Source organism: Suncus etruscus, chromosome 1 (assembly GCF_024139225.1).
Source record: "Suncus etruscus isolate mSunEtr1 chromosome 1, mSunEtr1.pri.cur, whole genome shotgun sequence".
NCBI lineage: Eukaryota > Metazoa > Chordata > Mammalia > Eulipotyphla > Soricidae > Suncus > Suncus etruscus.
The window spans coordinates 138,695,596-138,720,032 of NC_064848.1; the positions used below are offsets into that span (position 1 = coordinate 138,695,596).

At 42.6% G+C, this 24,437-nt stretch overlaps 1 protein-coding gene across 1 annotated transcript in view; it reads left to right on the plus strand.

Moving 5' to 3' along the window:
* Nucleotides 1–24,437, plus strand: part of NRF1 (nuclear respiratory factor 1) — a 147,976-nt gene that overhangs the window by 3,879 nt on the left and 119,660 nt on the right. The window lies entirely within an intron of this gene.

Here is a 24,437-nt window from a genome sequence, read left to right on the forward strand (position 1 = left end):
TTGGGGATTTAACCAGGGTTAGCTAGCTATGCAAGGACACCCCTTGACCATACCCTAAAGTTTTTTTTTTTTTTTTTTTTAATCTATATACCTTTTTTCTTATATGTGATAGGCATTCACTGTGTTGGCGAAAAATGGTGATGACTAGTGATTATTGAAATGAATACGAAGATTTGAGATGGAGGCTGTTTTGTTATTGGGGGAATACGTTGGAGGGGCCTCCAACCCTGGAGGCTAAGATAGTGACAACCTGCTGTAGCTGTCAGGTCTCTTGGCCACCCCGTGCTTCCTTGCCTCAGTGGAGGGTAGAGTTAAGCTTAGATGTGTCTGCTTCTAACCTCAAGAGTTTCAATACACTCTTGCTGGGGACTGTAGCTACTCCAGGAAGTGAAATAGATGATTTTTAGATGTGTGTGATGATTACTAACAACATCATTAATATTTGGAAAATTAATTTGAGGAACGAGTGCCAGTCTTTAATATTGTGAAAACTTAAGAGATTGTCCTATATACTTAAGCAGTTTTTTATATTTAAGGAATCACTTCTGGCAATGTTTTGGGGATCTCATGGGATGCTGGGTATCGCAACCCAGGTCTGCCCCGTGCAAGGCAAATGCCCTACCCATTTTTGTATCCGCTTGTCCATCTGCTTCTTTCATGTCTTTCTTGATTGTTAATGCTAGCATTTTAGCATGAGTTCACTGAAAAATGTAAATTTCCAGGGAATATTCAGTAAAACTGAAGAGAAAAGAAAATTTGATCAATTTATTTTAGAAAGATGAATGTTCAGTCTCAGTCAATATTTTTTTGGCCCTGGATTACATGTTAATTTTCATTCATTATATATCATGTTCTTTATTAGCCAAGGAGTACTTTTATTCATCAAAATTCTATTAAGGTGAACAGATCAGAAAAAAAAACTAGTTAGTAAAAGGAGGTGGAGCAAATCAGTTTCGTAAAGGTATTTTTAGATTCCAACCAAGTTGAGTTATTGGAAGTTCTTAATCCTAGAGAAACAAGAATGCTTTGTCTGAAATTATTTTCATGTGATATAGACAAAACTTAAAAATGAAAGGTGTATTTTGCTGCTCAAGGAAAAGTGTTTATATGTTGGAATATACGCCCACATATATATAATATATATAATATGATATATTTGTATATAAAGTGCAAGTCAGAGTTCTGTTCATGTTTTTTCCTTCTACTAAATGCAGTTTAGTTGTTGAGCTTTCACATCCAATATTTGTTTGTTTTTTGCTTCTACTGTTTTTTGGCTTGGTGTTTCAGGGGTTGCCCTCAACAGTGCTCTGAGCACCATGTTGTGCTGAGTCTCCCACATACTTTTCCATCCTTTCTTTTCTTTTTTTTTTTTTTTTTTTTTTTTTTTTTGTGGTTTTTGGGTCACACCCTGCAGTGCTCAGGGGTTATTCCTGGCTCAAGGCTCAGAAATTGCTCCTGGCAGGCACAGGGGACCATATGGTGCACCGGGATTCGAACCACTGACCTCCTGTATGAAGGGCAAATGCCTTACCTCCATGCTATCTCCCCCCCCCCCCCCTTTTTTTTTTTTGGTTGTTGGGCCCATACCCTGTGATGCTCAGGCTATACGCTCAAAAATTGCTCCTGGCTTGGGGACCATATGGCCTGGGGACCATATGTCCAGGGGATCAAATCAAGGTTCATTCTAGATCAGTTGTGTGCAATTGCTCACTGTGCTATTGTTCCAGTCCCACTTTTCCTTCCATTTGAGCTTTCTTCCTGACTGACCTTTATTATCTGGTTTTTTACCTCACTTTTTTTTTTTTTGTGTGTGGCTACATCCAGTGGTACTCAAGGATTACTCCTGGCTCTGACCTCTGGTAATCACTCCTGGTAGGGCAGAGGACCCACTTTTTGGGATGCTGGGAATCGAATCCAGGTCAGCCTTATGCAAGGCAAGCACCCTACCCACTATATTATTCCAGCCCCATATCTCACTTTTTTTGTTTGTTTGTTTGTTTGTTTGTTTGTTTTTGGGTCATACCTGGAAGCGCTCAGGGATTACTCCTGGCTCCATGCTCAGAAATCACTCCTGGCAGGCTTGGGGGACCATATGGGATGCTGGGATTCGAACCAATGACCTTATGCATGAAAGGCCCTACCTCCATGCTATATCTCCGGCCCCATATCTCACTTTTTTTTTTTTTTTTGGTTTTTCGGGCCACACCCGTTTGATGCACCACCTCACCGGCCCCCCATATCTCACTTTTTTTTTCTTTTTTTTGGTTTTTGGGCCATACCCGGCGTTGCTCAGGGGTTACTCCTGGCTGTCTGCTCAGAAATAGCTCCTGGCAGGCACGGGGGACCATATGAGACACTGGGATTTGAACCAACCACCTTTGGTCCTGGATCGGCTGCTTGCAAGGCAAACGCCGCCCCATATCTCACTTTTAATCATAGTTTTTAATTTTTTTTGGCCACACCCGTTTGATGCTCTGAGATTACTCCTGGCTAAGCGCTCAGAAATTGCCCCTGGCTTGGGGGGACCATATGGGACGCCAGGGGATCTAACCGTGGTCCTTCCTTGGCTAGTGCTTGCAAGGCAGACACCTTACCTCTAGCGCCACCTCACCATCCCCTTAATCATAGTTTTTTTTTTTTTTTTTTTTTTGGTTTTTGGGCCACACCCTGTGACGCTCAGGGGTTACTCCTGGCTATGTGCTCAGAAGTTGCTCCTGGCTTCTTGGGGGACCATATGGGACGCCGGGGGATCGAACCGCGGTCCGTCCTAGGCTAGCGCAGGCAAGGCAGGCACCTTACCTCCAGCGCCACCGCCCGGCCCCTTAATCATAGTTTTTTATGCCAAACTATGAACATTCAATGGACTGAAGGAAAACCAGACATACATACAAATATACACATTTACATATACACATAAATATATTTGGGGTGGCAGGGATTCTGGTATTTGTGCTATACTGAGTGCTTAGAGACTACTTCTGGCTTGGTGGTCAGGGGCTGTTTCTGGCAATATCTTGGGGACCATGCAGTACGAGGGATTGAACCCAGGCCTTCTGTTTATAAAGCATGCACTCCAGCCTTTTGAACTCATCTTTCTGATCTTCCAGTATGATTCTCTGAGTCCCCACCAAGAATGATCCCTGTGTGAAGAGCCAGGAGTAAGCCTTGAACACTGCTGAATGTGGCACAAAAACCAACCAAACAAAATTTCTCCAGAAGACCAGGGATGTGATTCAGTGGTAGAGCACATTGCCTTGCACCCTGGGTTTGAGCCCTGGGTACCACATGGCTCTCTGAGCACCACTGTGTGTGACTCAAACACAAACTCAATAATCCCTGGCAGCCTTCCTTATAAAACTGCTTCTGAACCTTCGGATCCTTTGAGGAATGTTTGTCTAGTGAGGGAGAGTACAATTGTGTGTTTTCCAGAGGGGGAGTTTGGGAGGAGAAAAGGAGAGAAAATGATACTGGTAGTCTGATTGGGTTGAAGGCTAGAATTTTGGAGGTATATTTTAAAATGAAAAGAGCTGCTTTTGGTGTTTTAAACTATAGTGTATTGTTTAGTATATAAAGCGTAGCATTTTAGATTAATTCATTGCATGTTGATTTCTATGGTTACAAATATAAAGAGTTTGGCTGACAGTGTAAGTGGGTATTTTCATAGGAACTCTTAAATGGTGCCTGTTTCAATATACTTTTTGCCAATTTTTTTTTTATGATTGTCATGAAGAATGAGCTTTGTGTACTTATAAGTTAAGACCATTTAGAGAGAGAGACAGAGAGAGAGGAGAGAGCTTGTCTTTACTATTGCTAATTGTAAAGTCTTAGCTTTTTAGAACTTGGAGAGTCTGTTTTGTTGCTGCTCCTGAATGCTAATGTGGTTAGGCTGGCAGCTCCCCTCACAAAGAACAAGAGGAAGTGAGGAAATGTCCTCATGAAACATTACTTAACAGTAAGCTTTGGGCTAGAAAATGGAGAGGTAGGGACTAGGTGACTTTATTCTGGTTTTGTTGTTCTTCAAGAGAGAAGTATCCACTTGTGTGAGGATGGGTCCTTGCTTTCAGAATATTTCTATTCATTCACCAGACAGTAATTGCCAAGTACTAGGTATTAGAGTAACAAAGAAACTATTGGGAAGTGTCTGGTAGCAGATATAGGGGGAAATCAGAGACCCCACCTGACTATAATATAGTTTGTTGATAAAAACTAAAGAGAGTAAGGAAAGAGTGGCCTGTGGTTATAGCAGGAGGGAGGAATTCTGGGAAGAAGGAAGAGTGATAGGTTGCAGAGAGACTAAGTTAGGAAAGAATTCGTGTAGGGTTAATTAGGACTTTAAAGGGAAACTAGCTGTTTAACTGATAGAGAAGAGCAGGTCAAAAGAAGGTTGCTGATAGTCTCATTTGAGAAAAAACAAGTACCTCAGAGTTGTGGAAAGTGAAGCTGATGATGTGGGAAGGGCATAGGGAAGTTAACGATTATGGTTGGTTAATGGATGATGGTGCCTGTAATTATTATAGTGAGTGTATGGGAAGAACAATTTGAGGAGGGAAGATAAATGGCTTGTGATCCTAGGTGTGGAAATCAAGATATGTCAAATAGGTACCTAAAGACTTGGGCTGGAGCTCAAAGGGAAGTGGGTATCAGTTAGAGATTTATGTTTATTAGTATATGTCATAGAAACCTTCAACAAGTAACTCCAGGAGTGAGGAAGGAATAAGGAAAAGAGGAAATGAAGCCATTGAGCCAAGGAATTACTAGAGAATTTATTGGGATTAAAAACTGGATTTGGCGATTACAAGATAAAAGAAAATTTTCTTTTTTTTTTTTTTTTTTTTTTTTTTTTGGTTTTTGGGCCACACCCCTGTGATGCTCAGGGGTTACTCCTGGCTATGCGCTCAGAAGTTGCTCCTGGCTTCTTGGGGGACCATATGGGACGCCGGGGGATCGAACCGCGGTCCGTCCTAGGCTAGCGCAGGCAAGGCAGGCACCTTACCTCCAGCGCCACCGCCCGGCCCCAAAGAAAATTTTCTATTGTATATTTTTTACAGGAATTGTGATAGCAAACAGTTAAATCCTAGAACACCTACTAAAACTCCATTGAATAGATGAACTTCCCTTAGAAATAGATCCTGTTCTTCCCCTTTTCTCATGGGAACATAACTTGGGAGATAGCTTAAATATTTTCTTTTCTTTTCTTTTTTTTTTGCATTTTGGTCTATACCCAGTGGTTATCAGGGCTTACTCCTTCCACTGCACTCAAGGACGACTCCTGGCGGGATTTGGGGGATCATATGTGATGCCACACATTGAGCCTAGCTTGGCTGCTTGTAAGTCACGTGTCCTACCCACTCACTGTTTTATCACTCCTCCCTACCCTGATTTTTTTATTTTTTTGGTTTCTTGGCTACACCCATTGACACCTGCCTATGCACTCAGAAATCGCTCCTGGCTTTGGGGACCATATGTGAGGCTGGGATAGAATTGAGGTCTGTCCTAGGTCAACTGTGTGCAAGGCAAATGCCATACTGCTACACCACTGCTCTGACCCCCCACCCTGATTTTCTAAGTTTATATATTTGTGTATATAGTATATTACATTTGAGTTGTTATCTCTAGTCTCTCTTTTTTTTTTTTTTTTTTTTGGTTTTTGGGCCACACCCTGTGACGCTCAGGGGTTACTCCTGGCTATGCGCTCAGAAGTTGCTCCTGGCTTCTTGGGGGACCATATGGGACGCCGGGGGATCGAACCGTGGTCCGTCCTAGGCTAGCGAAGGCACCTTACCTCCAGCGCCACCCCGCCCGGCCCCTATCTCTAGTCTCTTAAAACAAGAATTTCTCTTGATGGATTTTTGAGGTGGTATAATAGTTAAATGTTAAGTGCAAGGGTTATATGCCCTGGGGTATGGATGTATTATATCATGTGACCCTGAACTTTTTATTTCCAAACCCAGGCAGTGCTCAGAGTTACTCTTGGTTCTGCACTTAGAAGTTACTCCTGGCAGATCCAGGGACCGACCATATGGGATCAAACCTGGGTCGGCTGTGTTCAAGGCAATGTTCTCCTACCTTTTTTGCTCTGGCCATTGAATCTCTTAAAATTGGGTGAAGTATATGATTCATGTACCTGCATGATTTTTTTTTTAGGGGGGGAGGGCCATATCTGGCAGTGCTTAAGGCTTACTCCTTACTCTGCTTAGGGATCACTCTTGGCAGGATCAGGTATTGAAGTAGGGTGGGCCATGTGGCTATATGCAGGGAAAGTCCCGTAGCCCCTACATGTTCTCTAACCCTGCATGTATGATTTTCCTAGGGAGAGGGCCCATAGCTTATATGATATTCTCAGTTCTTAATTCACTGAAAAGTCCAGGGACTCCTTTTCAAAAATATAAGATGAAGTCAAATAAATGTTGATTGTAGTAGATAGGTAGCAGTTACCTTGGGATTGAAAATGATCCAGGGAAGGAAAATTTGAGAGGCGATGGGTAGAGTTATTACTTGTATGAGGCCAAACCTTGGCATCCCATTTTGGTTCTCCAAGCACTGCCAGGAGTGATTCTTGAGGGCTGAACCAGGAGTAAGCCCTGAGCACATTGGGAGTGGCCCAAAACAAGATTTTGAATGTGTCTCTCATGTGGGAAACTTTTGAAAGATAAGAGGCATCTCTGGGAGGTAAGAGCAGGAGAGTGTAGGTGGGACGACTATCAAAATGAAGCTTTGATTTTTTTTCCTACTTTTTTTTTATATCCAGTAGTTGTAGGAGTATAACTACTACTTTTCATTTTGTTTTAATTTTTTTTTTTTTTTTTTTGCTTTTTTTTGGGCCACACCCGGTGACGCTCAGGGATTAGTCCTGGCTATGCGCTCAGAAGTCGCTCCTGGTTTGGAGGACCATATGGGAAACCTGGGGATCGAACCGGGATCCATCCAAGGCTAGCGCAGGCAAAGCAGGCACCTTACCTCTAGCGCCACCAGCCTGGCCCTAACTACTACTTTTCTTTTTTTTTTTTTTTTTTTTTTTTTTTTGGTTTTTGGGTCACACCTGGCAGTGCTCAGGGGTTATTCCTGGCTCCAGGCTCAGAAATTGCTCCTGGCAGGCACAGGGGACCATATGGGGCGCCGGGATTCGAACCGATGACCTCCTGCATGAAAGGCAAACGCCTTACCTCCATGCTATCTCTCCGGCCCTAACTACTACTTTTCAATGTGTACAGTAAACTTCGTTTCGATACTACAAAGAGAACACGAGTTGAAAGAAAGATTCTTGGATTACTCTATAAACATTTTTTTGTTTTGTTTTTGGGCCATACCTGGCTTTGCTCAGGATTACTCCTGACTTGTTTATATAATTCCTGGTGGGACTCCAGTTACCATATGAGGTGCCAGGGATCGAACCCAGGTCAGCGGTATTCAAGGCAAGTACTACCTCCTGTACTATCTTTCTGGCCCCTTCAGTTTTCTCCTTCTCTTTCTCCCTCCTCCTGGTCATGGCAGTACAAGAATTCAAACTAGGGCCTACTCATCCAAGGCAGACTCCTTACCTCCTGTACAATCTCTCTTCTCAAAAGTTCTTTTCTGGGGCCAGAGATATAGCATGGAGGTAAGGTGTTTGCCCTGCATGCAGCAGGTCGGTGGTTCAAATCCCGGCATCCCATATGGTCCCCTGAGCCTGCCAGGAGAGATTTTCTGAGCGTAGAGCTAGGAGTAACCCCTGAGTGCTGCCGGGTATGACCCAAAAAACCAAAAACCAAAAAAAAATTTCTAAGTTGTAAGTCACTTGGACATTGGAAAATTTCTACAATGTGCAAATGCTTTTGACTTACTGTTCTAGGACATGACATCCTCTTTAATTTTTCTGATGATATGAAAATATTGAACAATAATTTTATAGTCTGATTTATAACTATTATGAAATGCTTTGGGAATTAAGATGATTTAAAGCTTAAAAAAATTGCTGTGCATTTTTTTGTTTTGTTCTTTTTGGGATCACATCTGGTCATGCTAGAGGTTATTCTTGGCTCTGAGCTCAGGGATCACTCTTGGTGGCGGTGGGCCTTCTGTAAACACTATGCTTAGTCTGTTGAGCTCTCTGGCCCAACATTTTTTAGTCTTTAGTAAAATCACAAATGCTCCGGCTATAAGTTCAGAAATTGCTCCTGGCTTGGGGGAGGACCGTATGGGACACCGGGGATCGAACCGCAGTCTGTCCTAGGTTAGCACGTGCAAGGCAAACGCCCTACCACTGTTCTATGGCTCCAGCCCTGATGTTGTTTTTTTGTTTGTTTTTTGCTTTTGGGTCACACCTGGCAGTGTTCAGGTTACTCCTGGCTCCTTGCTCAGAAATCACTCCTGGGAAGCTCAGGGGACCATATGGGATGCCAGGATTCAAATCATTGCCCTTCTGCATGCAAGGCAAATGCCCTATCTCCATGCTATCTCTCTGGCCCCAATTTCTAGTTTTTTTTGAGGAATGTCTGTGTTGTTTTCCAAAAACGCTGGACCAGTCGACATTCCCACCAGCAGTGTATGAAAGTCAAAAGGGGAAATTTTGAAAGGCCAAGATAAAGATGTATTGGGGGCCGGAGAGATTGATTGCACAGTGGTGTAGGGCATTTGCCTTGCAAGAGGCTGACCCAGGACTGATGGTGGATCAAATCCGGGCATCCCATATGGTCCCCCGTGCTGGCCAGGAATGACCAGCCAGGAGTAACCCCTGAATGCTGCCAGATATGGTCCCCCCAAAACAAAAGATAAAGATGTATCAGTAAATTTTTGTTTGTTTGCATTGGGGCCACATCTGGCAGCACTCAGGGATTACTCCTGGCTCTGTGCTCAGAAATTACTCCTGGCAAGCTTGGGGGATTATATGGGATGCTAGGGATCGAATCCAGGTCTGCTGAGTGCAAGGCAAACACCCTATCCACTGTGCTATCACATTGTCCCCTGTAGCATTAATTTTTTAAGTGTTAAAAGAAGCTCTAAATTAAAAGTAACTTAATTTAAACATAGTTACACATAACTCATGTTTTTTTTCCTAAAATTAATACAGTTTCCTTCAAAGTTCCTTAACTAGAGCTCTTGAGTATTTTATCCATTGTCTTTGTTCGATTCTTGTTTTGTTTTGTTTTGTTTTTGGGTCACACCCGGCAGTGCTCAGGGGTTACTCCTGGCTCTATGCTCAGAAATCGCTCCTGTCAGGCTTGGGGGACCATATAGGATACCGGAATTCGAACCAATGACCTTCTGCATGAAAGGGAAATACCTTACCTCCATGCTATCTCTCCGGCCCCTCTTTGTTCGATTCTTGGCTTTCATTAAAGTATTGTAAAATGAAACTTTAGTACCCTTTATATAAAAATAATCCTCAAATTTAAGAACCAACCATTGCTTGCTTAGTAAAAAACACCATTTGTGAACTACTCTCTTTGTTTTATAAATAGGCATTTATTTTTCAAATTGTCTTTTTTTTTTGTTGTTGCTTTTTGGCCACATCCAGTGGTGCTCAGGAGTTATTCCTGGCTTTATTCCAGTGCTCAGGGTAACCTTACTCCTGGCTTTGCACTTATGAATCACTCCTAGAAGTGCTTGGGGGACCTCTCTGCTCAGGGTTACTTCCAGTGATGCTGAGGACCAGATAGTCTGCCAGAAAATCAAACCCACGTCTGCTGCATGCAAGGCCAATGCCCTCTCCCTGCTGTACTATCCTCTGGCCCCTCAAATTGTCTTTAATAAAAACACATTAGTGGTTTTTGTTTTGGGTGCAGTGGGCGGGGGCATATCCAGCAGTACTCAGGGCTTATTTCTGGCTCTTCATTCCGTTACCACTGGTGGGTTCTGGGGACCATCTAGAGTGCTGTAGATTGAACTCAGTTTGGAGGTACACAAGCAAGTACTCTCATGCAGTACTATTGCTCCAACCCCACATTAATGTTTTTAGTCAGAAAAAGTTAACATACATTTGGACAGCATAATAGTGACCCTGCAGATTCATACTGATTTTAGATAGGAAAGTCATTCATCCTCTTTGGGCTTTTTTTTTCTTGTTTTTGTTTTGTTTTTGGGTCACACCCGGCATTGCTCAGGGGTTACTCCTGGCTGTCTGCTCAGAAATAGCTCCTGGCAGGCACGGGGGGACTATATGGGACACCGGGATTCGAAGCAACCACCTTTGGTCCTGGATCGGCCGCTTGCAAGGCAAATGCCGCTGTGCTATCTCTCCGGGCCCGGACTTTTTTTTTTCTACATGAAAAATGAAAGGAGAGAAATGATAGTTCTAAATAAAAATTCAAAATAATTCTCACACGATCAACCGAGTTCAATTCCTGACATCCTGTATGGTCCCCCTGAGCCTGCCAGGAGTAACCCGAGTGCTGCCAGGTGCGGCACAAAACAAAAGATAAATTTCTCAGTCTGTTATGATAAAAAATACTGTTTTTTTCTTTTGTGGGGATACACCTGGTGATGCACAGGGTTACTCCTGGCTATGCTCTCAGAAATTGCTCCTGGCTTGGGGGACCTTTTGGGATGCCAGGGGATTGAACTGCGGTCTGTCAGGATAGCTCATGCAAGGCAGATGCCCTTTGCTTGCTTGCGCCCTTGTTTTGTTTTTGTTTTTGTTAGTTTGTTTTGGGCCCACTTGGTGGTGCTTAGGGATTATTTCTGGCTCTGCGCTCAGAAATCACTCCTGGCAGGCTCAGGACCATATGGGATGCTGGGAATCAAACATAGGTTTGTCCCAGGTCGGCCGCGTGCAAGGCAAACGCCCTACCACTTTGCTATCTCCCTGACCCCCAAAGATACATTCTTTTTTTTTTTTTTTTTTTGGTTTTTGGTCCATACCCGTTTGATGCTCAGGGGTTACTCCTGGCTATATGCTCATAAATCGTTCCTGGCTTGGGGGGGATCATATGGGACGCTGGGGGATCGAACTGCAGTCCGTCCTAGGCTCCTGCTTGCAAGGCAGATACCTTACCTCTAGCACCACCTCTCGGCCCCGATAGCGCAGGCAAGGCAGGCACCTTACCTCTAGCGCCACTGCGCCGGCCCCCAAAGATACATTTTTTTTTTTTTGGGTCACACCCGGCAGTGCTCAGGGGTTATTCCTGGCTCCAGGCTCAGAAATTGCTCCTGGCAGGCACGGGGGACCATATGGGGTGCCGGGATTCGAACCGATGACCTCCTGCATGAAAGGCAAACAAACGCCTTACCTCCATGCTATCTCTCCGGCCCCCAAAGATACATTCTTTTTTTTTTTTTTTTTTTTTTTTTTGGTTTTTGGTTTTTGGGCCACACCTGGCGGTGCTCAGGGTTACTCCTGGCTGTCTGCTCAGAAATAGCTCCTGGCAGGCACGAGGGACCTTATGGGACACCAGGATTCGAACCAACCACCTTTGGTTCTGGATTGGCTGCTTGCAAGGCAAACACCGCTGTGCTATCTCTCCGGGCCCCAAAGATACATTCTTAACATCAAGTATTTATATTTTAAAAGCTAATGTAGGAAAATTTAAAATAGTAATTTTATCATATTAAGATAGTTAAATTTTTAGTGTTTATAGTTGTAGATATTTCCTAAGTCTGCATATTTCTATACTTCGCGTACAGCCAGCATATGGGAACTAATACTTGATATATGGTCTTGAGTCAAAATATCTGGATATGTAATCTGTTTTTGTCTTTAACATTCTTTTTTTTTTTTTTTTTTTTTGGTTTTTGGGCCACACCCGGTGATGCTCAGGGGTTACTCCTGGCTATGCGCTCAGAAGTCGCTCCTGGCTTGGGGGACCATATGGGACACCGGGGGATCGAACCGCGGTCCGTCCTAGGCTAGCGCAGGCAAGGCAGGCACCTTACCTCTAGCGCCACCACCCGGCCCGTCTTTAACATTCTTTTTTTTTTTTTTTTTTTTTTTTTTTGTGGTTTTTGGGTCACACCCGGCAGTGCTCAGGGGTTACTCCTGGCTCCATGCTCAGAAATTGCTCCTGGCAGGCACGGGGGACCATATGGGACGCTGGGATTCGAACCGATGACCTCTTGCATGAAAGGCAAACGCCTTACCTCCATGCTATCTCTCCAGCCCCGTCTTTAACATTCTTAACATTATAATCTTGTTTTTTTTTTTTTTTTTTTTTTTTGTGATTTTTGGGTCACACCCGGCAGTGCTCAGGGGTTATTCCTGGCTCCAGGCTCAGAAATTGCTCCTGGCAGGCACGGGGGACCATATGGGACGCTGGGATTCGAACCGATGACCTCTTGCATGAAAGGCAAACGCCTTACCTCCATGCTATCTCTCCAGCCCCGTCTTTAACATTCTTAACATTATAATCTTGTTTTTATGAAATATAAAGGGTGGCATTTTTTTTTTTTTTTTTTTTTTACAGAACTTAACTTTTTTGCTCTGGTTCTGCTGAAGTTTGCTTAATTTGGGAGTAAGGATGGAATGTTTGCCTTTGAAAGATAACTTGTTTAGTGAATGAAAACTCAATCCTGGGTTAACCTCAGTTTCATTCACTTATTAACTTGCTTTCCATCTGCTCTCACTTTCTGAACTAAGATTCCTATATGCAGGGTAAGTTTCTAAAGTAACCAAATTTGTCATAGTGATTTTTTTTTTTTATTCTGAATTCTTAGTTCTATGGAGATTGAGAGCAAATTAGATAACAGTAATGGCACTAGTTTACTGAAGATTGAAAAAACAAGTGTTATGGAGAGTTTGAAAAATTTCACCTACTTAAAGATTTATATTTACAAATATAAAATACTATAATTCCCTCAATGGACTGTGACATAATACAAATTCCTGTAGAGTTAACTGGACCTTTTTCAAAGTTAAATTTCTTCACCTTTTCCAGTGATTTCTGTTTTGAGTTAATTCAGTTTTCCTGCATATTCATATTCTTGTCTTTAAGTCCCCTGGTAGCTACTTTTGCACTTTTGTTTTTTGAGCTACACCCAATAGTGCTAAGGACTTGGTCCTGACTCTGTACTCTAGGATCATGCTGGAGAGCCCAGGGGACCATATTCAGTACCTGGGATTGAACCAGAAGCATGCAAGATTTTTTTTTTTTTTTGTGGTTTTTGGGTCACACCTGGCAGTGCTCAGGGGTTACTCCTGACTCCATGCTCAGAAATTGCTCCTGGCAGGCAGGGGGGGACCATATGGGACGCCGGGATTCGAACCGATGACCTCCTGCATGAAAGGCAAACACCTTACCTCCATGCTATCTCTCCGGCCCCAGCATGCAAGATCTTAACCTAAGTACCGTTTCTCCAACCCCTGCCTTTGGTTTTTATACAAAATGGGGAGCAAATCTTAGGACAGATATTTTGTTGGTTCACAGTATCTAAGCTAGTCATTTTTTATCTGAGTAAGCTTATTGGGTTGAGTGTCAGAAAATAAGTTTGATTTGTTTATTCTCGGGTCTTTTCCAGGAGTAAAACTATCATTTCTACTTTACGAAATGTTAAATCATTATCTTCTAGACATAGTGGGAGGTGGAGAATTTGGGAGGGAGGAAGCACAAACTGCCTCTTGAATTTTTGCTTTTAGATTTTATAGCTGAAAATGTGACAATAGTAGCTACTTTTTCTCCTTTCTTTTGGGGCCACATTCAACTATGTTCAGGTTTTACTCCTGGGCTCTGCACTCGGGGATCACTCTCGGCCGGTCTTGGGGGTACCGGGAATGTTTCAAATGCTAGGTACGTCCCCTATCCTCTATGTAGCTTTTTTTTTTTTTTTGGCCACACCCATTTGACGCTCAGGGGTTACTCCTGGCTATGCGCTCAGAAATCGTCCCTGGCTTGGGGGGACCATATGGGACGCCGGGGGATCGAACCACAGTCCTTCCTTGGCTAGCACTTGCAAGGCAGACACCTTCCCTCTAGCGCCACCTCACTGGCCCCTATGTAGCTTATTTTGTCTTCAGACTCAACCATAACGATTCTGTGTATTCCTTTTTTTTTTTTTGTTTCTGGGGCACACCCAGCAGTGCTCGGGTTACTCTTGGCTCTATGCTCAGAAATTGCTCCTGGCAAGCTCAGGGGACCTTATGGGGTACCGGGATTCGAACCAATGACCTTCTGCATAAAAGGCAAACGCCTTAACTCCATGCTGTCTCTCCGCCCTGATTTTGCATTCTTAAGAAACCCATTTTGTTTCTGGGCCCCAACTGGTGCTCAGGAATCACTTCTTATGGGCTCAGGGAACCATATATGGCTGCCTGGGATCAAATCTTTTTTTTTTTAATATATTTTTATTTAAATAACACAATTATAGTTGGGTTACAGTCACAAACAGAACACCCCCCTTCACTAGTGTAACATTCCCCCCCTCCCATCCCCTGCCTGTATTCGAGACAGGTGTTCTACAGTTATTTGTTTTTAAGTTCAGTAATTTTTTTTTTTCCTTAAAGGATAAGGGTTAAAGAAAAAATATTAAAGGTGTGACAGTGGCAATCGCCGTTGTTTGCATAGGCCCAGAAAAATATGGGGAAAATGGAAAAAAAAAATTCTTGGCCTGATTACAAGAAGGCCTCACCCCCCGAGGTTTATTGGCATAAGATCGACTCTGGGCTCCAGGTATACCAGTCTGTCTAACCCAAATCATTCTCTGTGGTCCCAGTGAAGCTTTTTTAGACTTTAGCTGTTGTTGGTATCAGGTTCCTATATTTAAAGATTCTGGATTCTATGCATTTCTTTCATCGAAGTCAGGCTGATGTGGAACATCCTCTAGTTTCAGTACACCATTAGATGCGGAACGATCTGCCCTGCAAGCAGGCTCTTGCTGATACGTCTGGGTGTTGAGAGCACTCTTTGGAGTAAGTCAATGTCAGAGCAGTAGTAGGTCTTCCCTGGTAGAGGTTTGGATCCTGGTAATGTTATAGGCAATTGTGGTTGTTTCCATAGATGGTATCCATTGTTCAGGGGAGTATGGGCAGTGCCCATTCTTCTGAGGCCTAAGCCAAATCATTATGCCAATGTTCAGGGGATTATGGGCAATGCCCATTCTTCTGAGGCCTAAACCAAATCATTATGCCAATGTTCAGGGTATAAGGCCTAACTGCATTACAAAATTTGTGTTCCTATCTCTATTAGATAAGAACTTGTTTGCATATGTATTACTTTCCCATTTTAATGTGCCTATGCAAAAGAGAAACAGTGCCACAAGATATTGTTGGTGCATCTGGGGGCCGACAAAAATAAAAGTCCCAACATTCAAAGTCCAATGCATTTAAACATGCATTTAATACAGAGATACTCTTCTACCAGTATTGCTTATAAAACAGATCTCAAAGGGGGAAAACAAACAAACGATCAAATAACAAAATCAGTGGACAAAATTGTCACTATATGAGGATATTCAAAAAGAGTTATAGATGGGGCCGGTGAGGTGGCGCTAGAGGTAAGGTGTCTGCCTTGCAAGCGCTAGCCAAGGAAGGACCATGGTTCGATCCCCCGGCATCCCATATGGTCCCCCTAAGCCAGGGGCAATTTCTGAGCTCTTAGCAAGGGGTAACCCCTGAGCATCAAATGGGTGTGGCCCAGAAAACAAAAAACAAACAAACAAAAAGTTATAGATGTTAAGGGAATACATCTGAGATATACAAAGGAGCTAGAAATAGGATTTTGGGGGGGGGTCACACCCAATTAGGATTTACTCCTAATACAAGATTCCTGGCTCAGGTATCATATGGAATACAGGGAATCAAACCTGGGGTTGTCTTTGTGCAAGGCAAACCCCCTACCCATAGTACTATTTTTCCGGCTCCATTCCACTCTTAATTCCAGCTGTGGCATCAAAATTTGATTCAGTTTCTCAAAACAGAAATCTTTATTTTTTTATGTCACCATATCTGGTTATTTGCTTTCTAAATATGCTCAGTTGGTCCGTCATATCTATTGTTTCTTTGTCTGAATATTATTATTTTTCTGAACTGTGACAATAACCTGTAACTTCTAACCATACCCACTGATGTTTAAGCACTAATTCATTTTCAGCATAGTCAGGATGAATTGTTTCTCTTTAAGAAAAAATTTTGGCGGGTGGAGCACACCTGGAAGTGCTCATCACCTACTCTTGACTCTGACCAGGGATTAATCGGGCCCATGCTCAGAGGACCATATGGGTTGGTAGGGATTGAACTTGGCTTGGCTCTGTACAAAGCAAGCACCTCACTCACTATATATCTCATCTCTCTCTGGTCCCTGACTTGATGGTTTTCTGAATACCATATAGATCTAGATCCTTTTTCTTTTTTTTTGGTTTTTGGGTCACATCCAGTGACGCTCAGGGATATTCCTGGCTATGCGCTCAGAAATCGCTTCTGGCTTGGGGGACCATATGGGACGCCGAGGATGGAACCGAGGTCTGTGTGCTGCATCACCGCTCCGGTCCCTAGATCTAAATTTTCTAAATAAAATGTTATATGACAACATTTAGGATGAAGACAAATTTCCTTATATTGTGGGTGAACCTTCTAGGTTCATTTTTTGTATTATCACTCATGCTTCTATAATATCTTTACAGTTGATATTTGTTCTGACTGGGAAACTTCTCTGATTTGTACAATCTTAGAAGTTATCTAACTATCTAAGTCTAAATATCATTCCTTGATGAAAGGTTTACCAGATCTTTGTCATGTTTGTACTTTCTTGCTTACCATGCATGTCTCTGTGTCTATATGCCATTTTTCCTCTGCAAATCACTTGTAGAATGTCTTTCTCACAGATTGTAAGCTTCATGTGCTTCTCACAGCCTATCACCATAGTCTTTTTTTTTGAATAAGCCTTTGTAGAAATTGCAAAATTTGGGGTGCCAGTTACCAATCTGTGTTAGCTGTGCAAGGCAAGCTCTCTACCCTCTGTACTCTCTCTCTCTCTCTCTGACTCCCAGACACTATATATTAGATGCAATGGTAAATATGAAAAAGGAAAAGATGCCAACATTAATTGCATTGGGCAGATGGATGGCATTACTAGAGACCCTTTTTTGAATTTAGTAATCAGCTACTTCTTCAGGTATCAGTGACAGTCACTTCCAGGTTAATGGGCAGCTTGCTTCTGATGCTTGCCAGGTGTACGAGATGTGTATACAATGTGCATTTAATAATTTCTGACAGCAAACAACTGTTAGGAGTAAAAAAAAATCTTAGGGGCTTAATGATTAACTTTGAGAATTGCTGCTGTAAACTCTTTCAGTTTCTATTTGAAGATTTTCCATAGTATGAAACACAAAAATATGTTTAATGAATGTGGTATGTCATTTAAACAGGACAAAATTTGGTGAGTAAAATTAGGTAGGGGTGGGGCCGGAGAGATAGCATGGAGGTAAGGCGTTTGCCTTTCATCTTTCATGCAGGAGGTCATCGGTTCGAATCCCGGCGCCCCATATGGTCCCCTGTGCCTGCCAGGAGCAATTTCTGAGCCTGGAGCCAGGAATAACCCCTGAGCACTGCCGGGTGTGACCCAAAAACCACAAAAAAAAAAAAAAAAAAAAATTAGGCAGGGAATTCTACATCCTGGGAGCATAATCATGTGGTAACTGTAAGATATGGATAGTTCACTTGGTCAATGCAAATGACCAGAAGAATTAAACACTTTAAATTTCCCCTAAGCACTGCAAGGAGTTATTTCTGTGTGCTTAGCTGGAGTAAGTAGTCCCTGAGCTGAGTGTGACTGAGAAACAACAAAACCAAGATATCTGACCAAAGTAAAAATCTGACTTTTAAAGTTGTAAGTGGAAGTGCTAAAATAAGATTATACTATTGACTAAATAGATTTAATTTTGAGCTGTGTGAAAGGCACAGATTGAAATTTTTGCTGTCAATTATTTTATGGAATATAGATTTTGAACATTTGCCTTTAAGTATATGCATGAACCTTATCTTCAGAACCTTTAAAATTTCTTTTTTTTTCTTTTTTTAGTTTTTGGGTCCCACCCAGAAGCGCTCAGGGGTTCCTCCTGGCTCTATGCTCAGAAATCGCTCCTGGCAGGCTCAGGGGACCATATGGACCTTCTGATTGCCAGACAAATGCTTTACCTCCATGGTATCTCTCCGGCCCCATAACTTTTAAAATTCCTTAAATTTTTTTCATTTAAATATATGTATATAGGCCCGGAGAGATAGCACAGTGGCGTTTGCCTTGCATGCAGACGATCCAGAACCAAATTGGTTTGAATCCCGGTGTCCCATATGGTTCCCCGTGCTTGCCAGGAGCTATTTCTGAGCAGACAGCCAGGAGTAACCCCTGAGCATTGCCAGGTGTGGCCCAAACACCAATATATATATAAATTATTTTTATAGTACCAAATTCTGTTTGAATGATTTGATAAGGTCATTGTTAATCCTGCTAGTTTACTATGACTCTGTTTAAAAAAATAAAACTGAAAAATCTTGGGGCTGGGTAGGGTGTTGACCTTGTAAGGCTTACCCTGGTTCAATCCCCAGCATCCCAAACATTCCTCCAAGCCTTTCAGGAGTAATTCTGAGCACAGAGTCAGGAGTTCCAATCCCTGCCATCCCATATGGTCCCCCGAGTCTGCCAACAGTAACTTCTGAGCGCCGCCGGATGTGGCCCCAAAACCAAATAATAATAATAATAATAATAATAATAATAATAATTCAGTCCTAGGGCTGGAGAGATGACTCAAAGAGGGCCGGCCAAGGTTCCATTCTGGCATATGTGGTGGTCTTCAGAGGATCAGGGGAGCCTTGGTAGTCTAGAGTATCACCTATCACCATGCATTGCTAAAGACTTGCAATTTTGAGAGAGAGAAAAATATATATTGAGTACCTTACTACCTAGCCCAAGAAATAACACATTGTTGACACATCCTGAGTACTTCCTTACCTTACACCTCTCCATTCTCATCTGTGATGACTTAAATTTTAAATTAAATAATTTTATTATTAAATAAAAATGTAAAACAATCTTACGTGCTGTGTCCAGAGAAAAGATGTAATATTGGTTTGTATGTTTAAAAATTTTGGGATTAATCTTGATGTATGCTTACAGTTGCCGCATTTTACATGTTATTTAAATTTGAGTTAATAGAATGTGGAAGTAATTGTGGTCTTTGTAAGTAATATATGTTCTTAGAGAATTCTGGAAATATTTGTAGCTTTGCCATTTTAGGATGTTTTTCTATAGCCAGTGGTGCTCAGGGCTAACTCCTGGCTCTGTCTTCAAGGATCATTCCTGGAAGGGCTTGAGAAGGACTGTATGTAATGGTGGGGATTGACTCTGGGTTGCCCCTAGGAAGGCAAGTATTCTACCTGCTGTATTATCACTCTACTCCACCCACCTTTTGCTTTACCCTTCGTATTAATTTGTTGTATTTTAGACACCATTTAATAAGTAAGGATTGCAGTTTTATGGCTTGCATAAAATTGCGAAATAGTTACATATGATCATTGAGGCTAGAGAGATAATAGAATGGATAAAATACTTTCCTTGTTTATATTTTGATCTCTGGCCAGGAGTGATTTGAACCTAGAGCCAGGAGTAAGTCCTGATCACCACTGGATGTGCTCCCCAGAATAAAGTACCCTTCTGAATATATCTTCTTTGTTATCATTAATATAAATATACATAAATATATGTATATTATATTCACGAGTAGTGGGGACTGCTCATGAAGTGTTGTGGAGTTCGAAATTCACAACTGTTTTGCTCAGGGTCTACAGCGTGCCCTGAGCCCTGTTTTTCTTGATTGTTCCAGTCACCCTGGAGGGGATATATGGCTTTGCCCACCTTAGGAAGCAGCACTGGTTTTAATGGTGATAAAATGTTCCATGAATGAGTTGTTGACATTCATACGGTGCAAAATTCAGCACCAAAAAGAGATGAACAGTTGAGCCAAGAGAAGCGATGGAAGAATTTAAGTTCACATCACTAACTAAAAAAAGCCAACCAGAACCCCCATATTTTCGGAATTCAAGAATGCCATTCCAGAAATGACAAAACTATGGGAAAGATTAGTGGTTGTCAGAGTGGAAGGTAATGGTGTTGATAAAGGATGAGGCTATGATATGGGGGTGTGTGTCAGGGGAGAGTAATGGTAAATTTTTGTCCCTCTAACTTATTTTTACTCCCTAGCTTTGTTGTGAATCTAAAATATCTTAAAAGGGAAGGGGGAGAAGCCAGGAGTGATTTTTTGAGCACATGCCCAGGAGCAACTCCTGAGCGTTCCTGGGTGTGGCCCAAAAACCAAAAACCAAAAACCAAAAAAAAAACTTACAAGTGGTCGACCCAGGTTCCATCCCTGACACCATATATTCTGATCTCTGGCAGCAGTGGTCCCTGAGGACAGAGCCAGGAGTAACCTCAGAACCATTGGGTGTGCCCACAAACAAACAAACAAACAAACAAACAAAAAAACAACACAAAACAGGACAGCAGGCTGCTTAGCTCCTCTAAGCTGAACCACCCTCACCAGTAGATGTGTTCTACAGAGAGCATGTGCTTGTCAGACCTTATTTTCCATCTTCTGCACCACTAAGTGACCCCAAGCACAGGGCCTAGAGTAGGACCCTAGAGCCATGCAAACTTCTGCTTCCTAAGAAAAAAATTGTTACATACTTTTTTTTTTTTTTTGGTTTTTGGGTCACACCCGGCAGTGCTCAGGGGTTTTTCCTGGCTCCATGCTCAGAAATTGCTCCTGGCGGGCACAGGGGACCATATGGGGCGCCGGGATTCGAACCGATGACCTCCTGCATGAAAGGCAAACGCCTTACCTCCATGCTATCTCTCCGGCCCCTTTACATACTTTTTTTGTTTGTTTTTTTTGGTCACACCTGGCAGTGCTCAGGGGTAACTTCTGGCTCTAGGCTCAGAAATCGCCCCTGCCAGGTTCGGGATCATATGGGATGCCGGGATTCGAACCACCAACCTTCTGCATGAAAGGCAAACACCTTACCTCCATGCTATCTCTCCGGCCCCTGTTAAATACTTTTTTAATTGGGGCCACACCCAACTGTGCTTAGGACTTACTTCTGGCTCTGGGATTCACATCTAGGGGCTCAGGACCTTATGAGATGCAGGGGATTGAACCTGGATCTATTGTGTAAGGCAAGTGCCCTACCCGGTATACTCTCCTTTCAGTCCTGGACATCCGTCAATTAAACCAGAAAACTATGTCCTGTTTCTCTTTTGACAACTTGATGTTACCAGAGAGTACCGGTTACTCCTTTTAGCTCAGGTGCGTCTGAGTTTGTGCCCTGAGGCTGCTGGGAGAGCAGGACTTACCATTTGGGACAAGTGCCACCCTCAGCATCTGCTGGTGAACCTTGTTTACAGTGAAGAGGAAGTCTTTAGGATGGTTCTTACCAGCAACAGTATAGGAAAAACCTTACTTAGCAACACTGTCTTTTCATTGGCTTAAACTCACCCTCCCACCCAATTTCTTCAGGTATTCCCCACTGTCATATGTCCTCTATGCTATCACATGGTCCTCAGCACTAGATAAACATGCAAACTGCTTTGTGTGCTGTATGAATTGCTTTAAATACATAAACTAGGGCCAAGCGATAGCATAGTGGATAAGGTGCTTGCCTTGAACACGACCGACCTGGGTTCGATCCCTGGCTTCCCATATGATCTCCTGAGTCCTCCAGGAGTGATTCCTGAATGCAAAGCCAGGAGTTGACCCTGTGCACAGCTGGTCTCTCTGTCTCTCTCTCTCACATAAGCAACAAGGGTTATGTACAGATGATAACTAATAGTTAACAAAAAGTTAACTTTCTTATTCTAAGCAACAATATGGCTGTCAAACAATTCACTTTTTATGATGTCAGGGATTAAACCCAGGATGTCCTTATCTTCAAGACCAAAATATTTTGCTGAGCAAAATACCTGCTCACAACACTGGTGGTTTCATTTTGAATAGTGTCTTACCGTTCTGGGAAATCCCTTTCTCCCACCTTTACTGTGATTTCTTATTGGAGCTCATGTCTTTTGAGTACAATTTTTTTTTTCCTAGAGCAATTTTAGGTTTATTGAAAAGTCCAGCAGACCAGACATCTGAGAGTCCTCATGGACTTCTGCCATCCCTCTCCTAGAACTCCTTGCATTGAGTGTATTAAAATTGCTGATGAGCGATATTAAATAAAAGGAAGCTCAAGCTTTACTTTGGGGTTTCTTCTTCATTCTGTACAGTCTATGGATTTTGACAGGTTAATGATGACATACCATCATAGCATCATACAGAATAGTGTCCTGGCCCCAAATCCCCATGTTCCTTCCCCTCAAAGACACAAAACCATGGCAGTCACTAATTGTACATTTTATTGTTTTCAGTTTATCTTTTTACAAGATGTTAGATAATTGGGCTCATACAGTATGTATGCTGCTTTGGACCATATGGGATTCTGGGATCGAACCTGGGTCGGCCACACGCAAGGCAAATGCTCGACCTGCTGTGCTATCACTCCTGCCCCTTAATAGTTCATTTCTCTTTAATATTGAGTACTATCACTTTATCTGGAGGTCTGTTTCACAGTTCATCCATCTGATTCATCTATTGAAGGACACTACGGCTGTTTACAAGCTTTGACAGTTATGAATAAAGTTTGCAGAGTTTTGTGTGTTAATATAAATAAATATTTGCAGAGTTTTGTGTGTTAATATTTTCCATTCATTTTCAGTGGTTCTCAAATTTTAAACAGGGGACCAGTTCACTATCCCTCAGACCATTGGAGGGCCAGACTATAGTAAAAACAAAACTATGAACGAATTCCTATGCACACTGCATATATCTTACTTTGAAGTGAAGAAACAAAACAGGAACAACTACAATATATGGCCAGCGGGCCGTAGTTTGAGGATCACTGATTTAGATAGAAGCACCAGGGATTATAATTGTGGGTCATAAAGTAAGAATATGTGTAGTTTGATATGACCCCGTCTTCTGGCATGGTTGCTTATGATTTCTCAAAAGTATAACTCAAGAATGTTGATGAATATTTTTGTCCTCTAACAGCATGCCACCCTTATAAATAATGGAGATCTGTAGAGTTGGTTGTCTCCATAGTAATACCAGCTATTTGTAACCAACTTACTAATTTTGGGGGTCCCTCACTTTTGAATCCAGGGACTCACACTTGGAAAGTACTTTTTTTTGGTTTTTGGGTCACACCTGGCAGCGCTCAGGGTTTACTCCTGGCTCCATGCTCAGAAATCGCTCCTGGCAGGCTCGGGGGACCATATGGGATGCCAGAATATGAACCACTGTCCTTTTGCATGAAAGGCAAACCCTTACCTCCATGCTATCTCTCCGGCCCCGGGTAGTACTCTTTACCCAGAACTACATCTCTGGCCTGTTCTATTTACCCTATTTACTGCTTTTCTTGCTCTGACCTGAGCAATCAGAGAACTGCCCTTGTTAGGACAGTGTACAATTTTATTAGACAGGTAAGACTAAAATCCCTTTCTAGGCTTTCTTGGCTCTCGAGGATAATTGAGAAGTGGGCTGTCAGTGAAGATGTTGCAGTATTAGCTTCCCTAGGAAACCCTGTCTGCTCCTGTTTGATCAGAGCTGTGCATATCATTAAGGTCCAGAGAGATACTGTGAATAGGACACCTGTTTGAAGCTGATCCCTGGTACCCCAACACCACAGATGGTATGGACATACTTCTTTTTTTTTTTTTTTTTTTTGGGTCATACTCAGCAGCACTCGGGTTACTCCTGGCTCTGCTCAGAAGTCGCTCCTAGCAGACTTGGGGGAATCTTATGGGATGCCTATGATCAAAATCAGGTTGGTCACGTGCAAGGCAGATGCCCTACCCATTGTGTAATTGCTCCAGCCCCAAGTCATGCTTACTTCTGTGCCCGCTTTCCTGTGAATGAATGATTTGTGATGGTGAAAGTTGTCACCTCGTTTTTCTATAGTAGATTTTGAGTGTGTTCTGCCAGGAACTAAACGTGGGCTCATTAAGTCACTTGCTCAGCTCTTGACAGTAACTTTTTAAAGATCAGAGCTTAGAATGATATGTTATGGGGCTGGAGAGATAGCATGGAGGTAAAGCGTTTGATTTGCATGCAGAAGGACGGTGGTTCGAATTCCCTGAGCCTGCCAGAGGTGATTTCTTAGCACAGAGCTAGGAGTATCCCCTGAGCACTGCTGGGTGTGACCAAAAAAAAAAAAAAGATATAAGTATTAAATTTTATCTCTTGAGATTTTTGCTACCTAGTTTAGTCTGTTAGAGGGAATCTTTCAGGTTTGATTTTGCCTTCCAGATACCCACCTTTTACTATCCCCGACATGTCTAGTTACACACATATTGGTAACATACCTTTCTCATAAAAATATTGGGGCAGGGGCCCGAGCGATAGCACAGCAATAAGGTGTTTGCCTTGCACGGGGCCAACACAGGATGGACCCAGTTCGAATCCCTGATTCCCATATGGTCCCCCGAGCTTGCCAGGAGTGACTTCTGAGCACA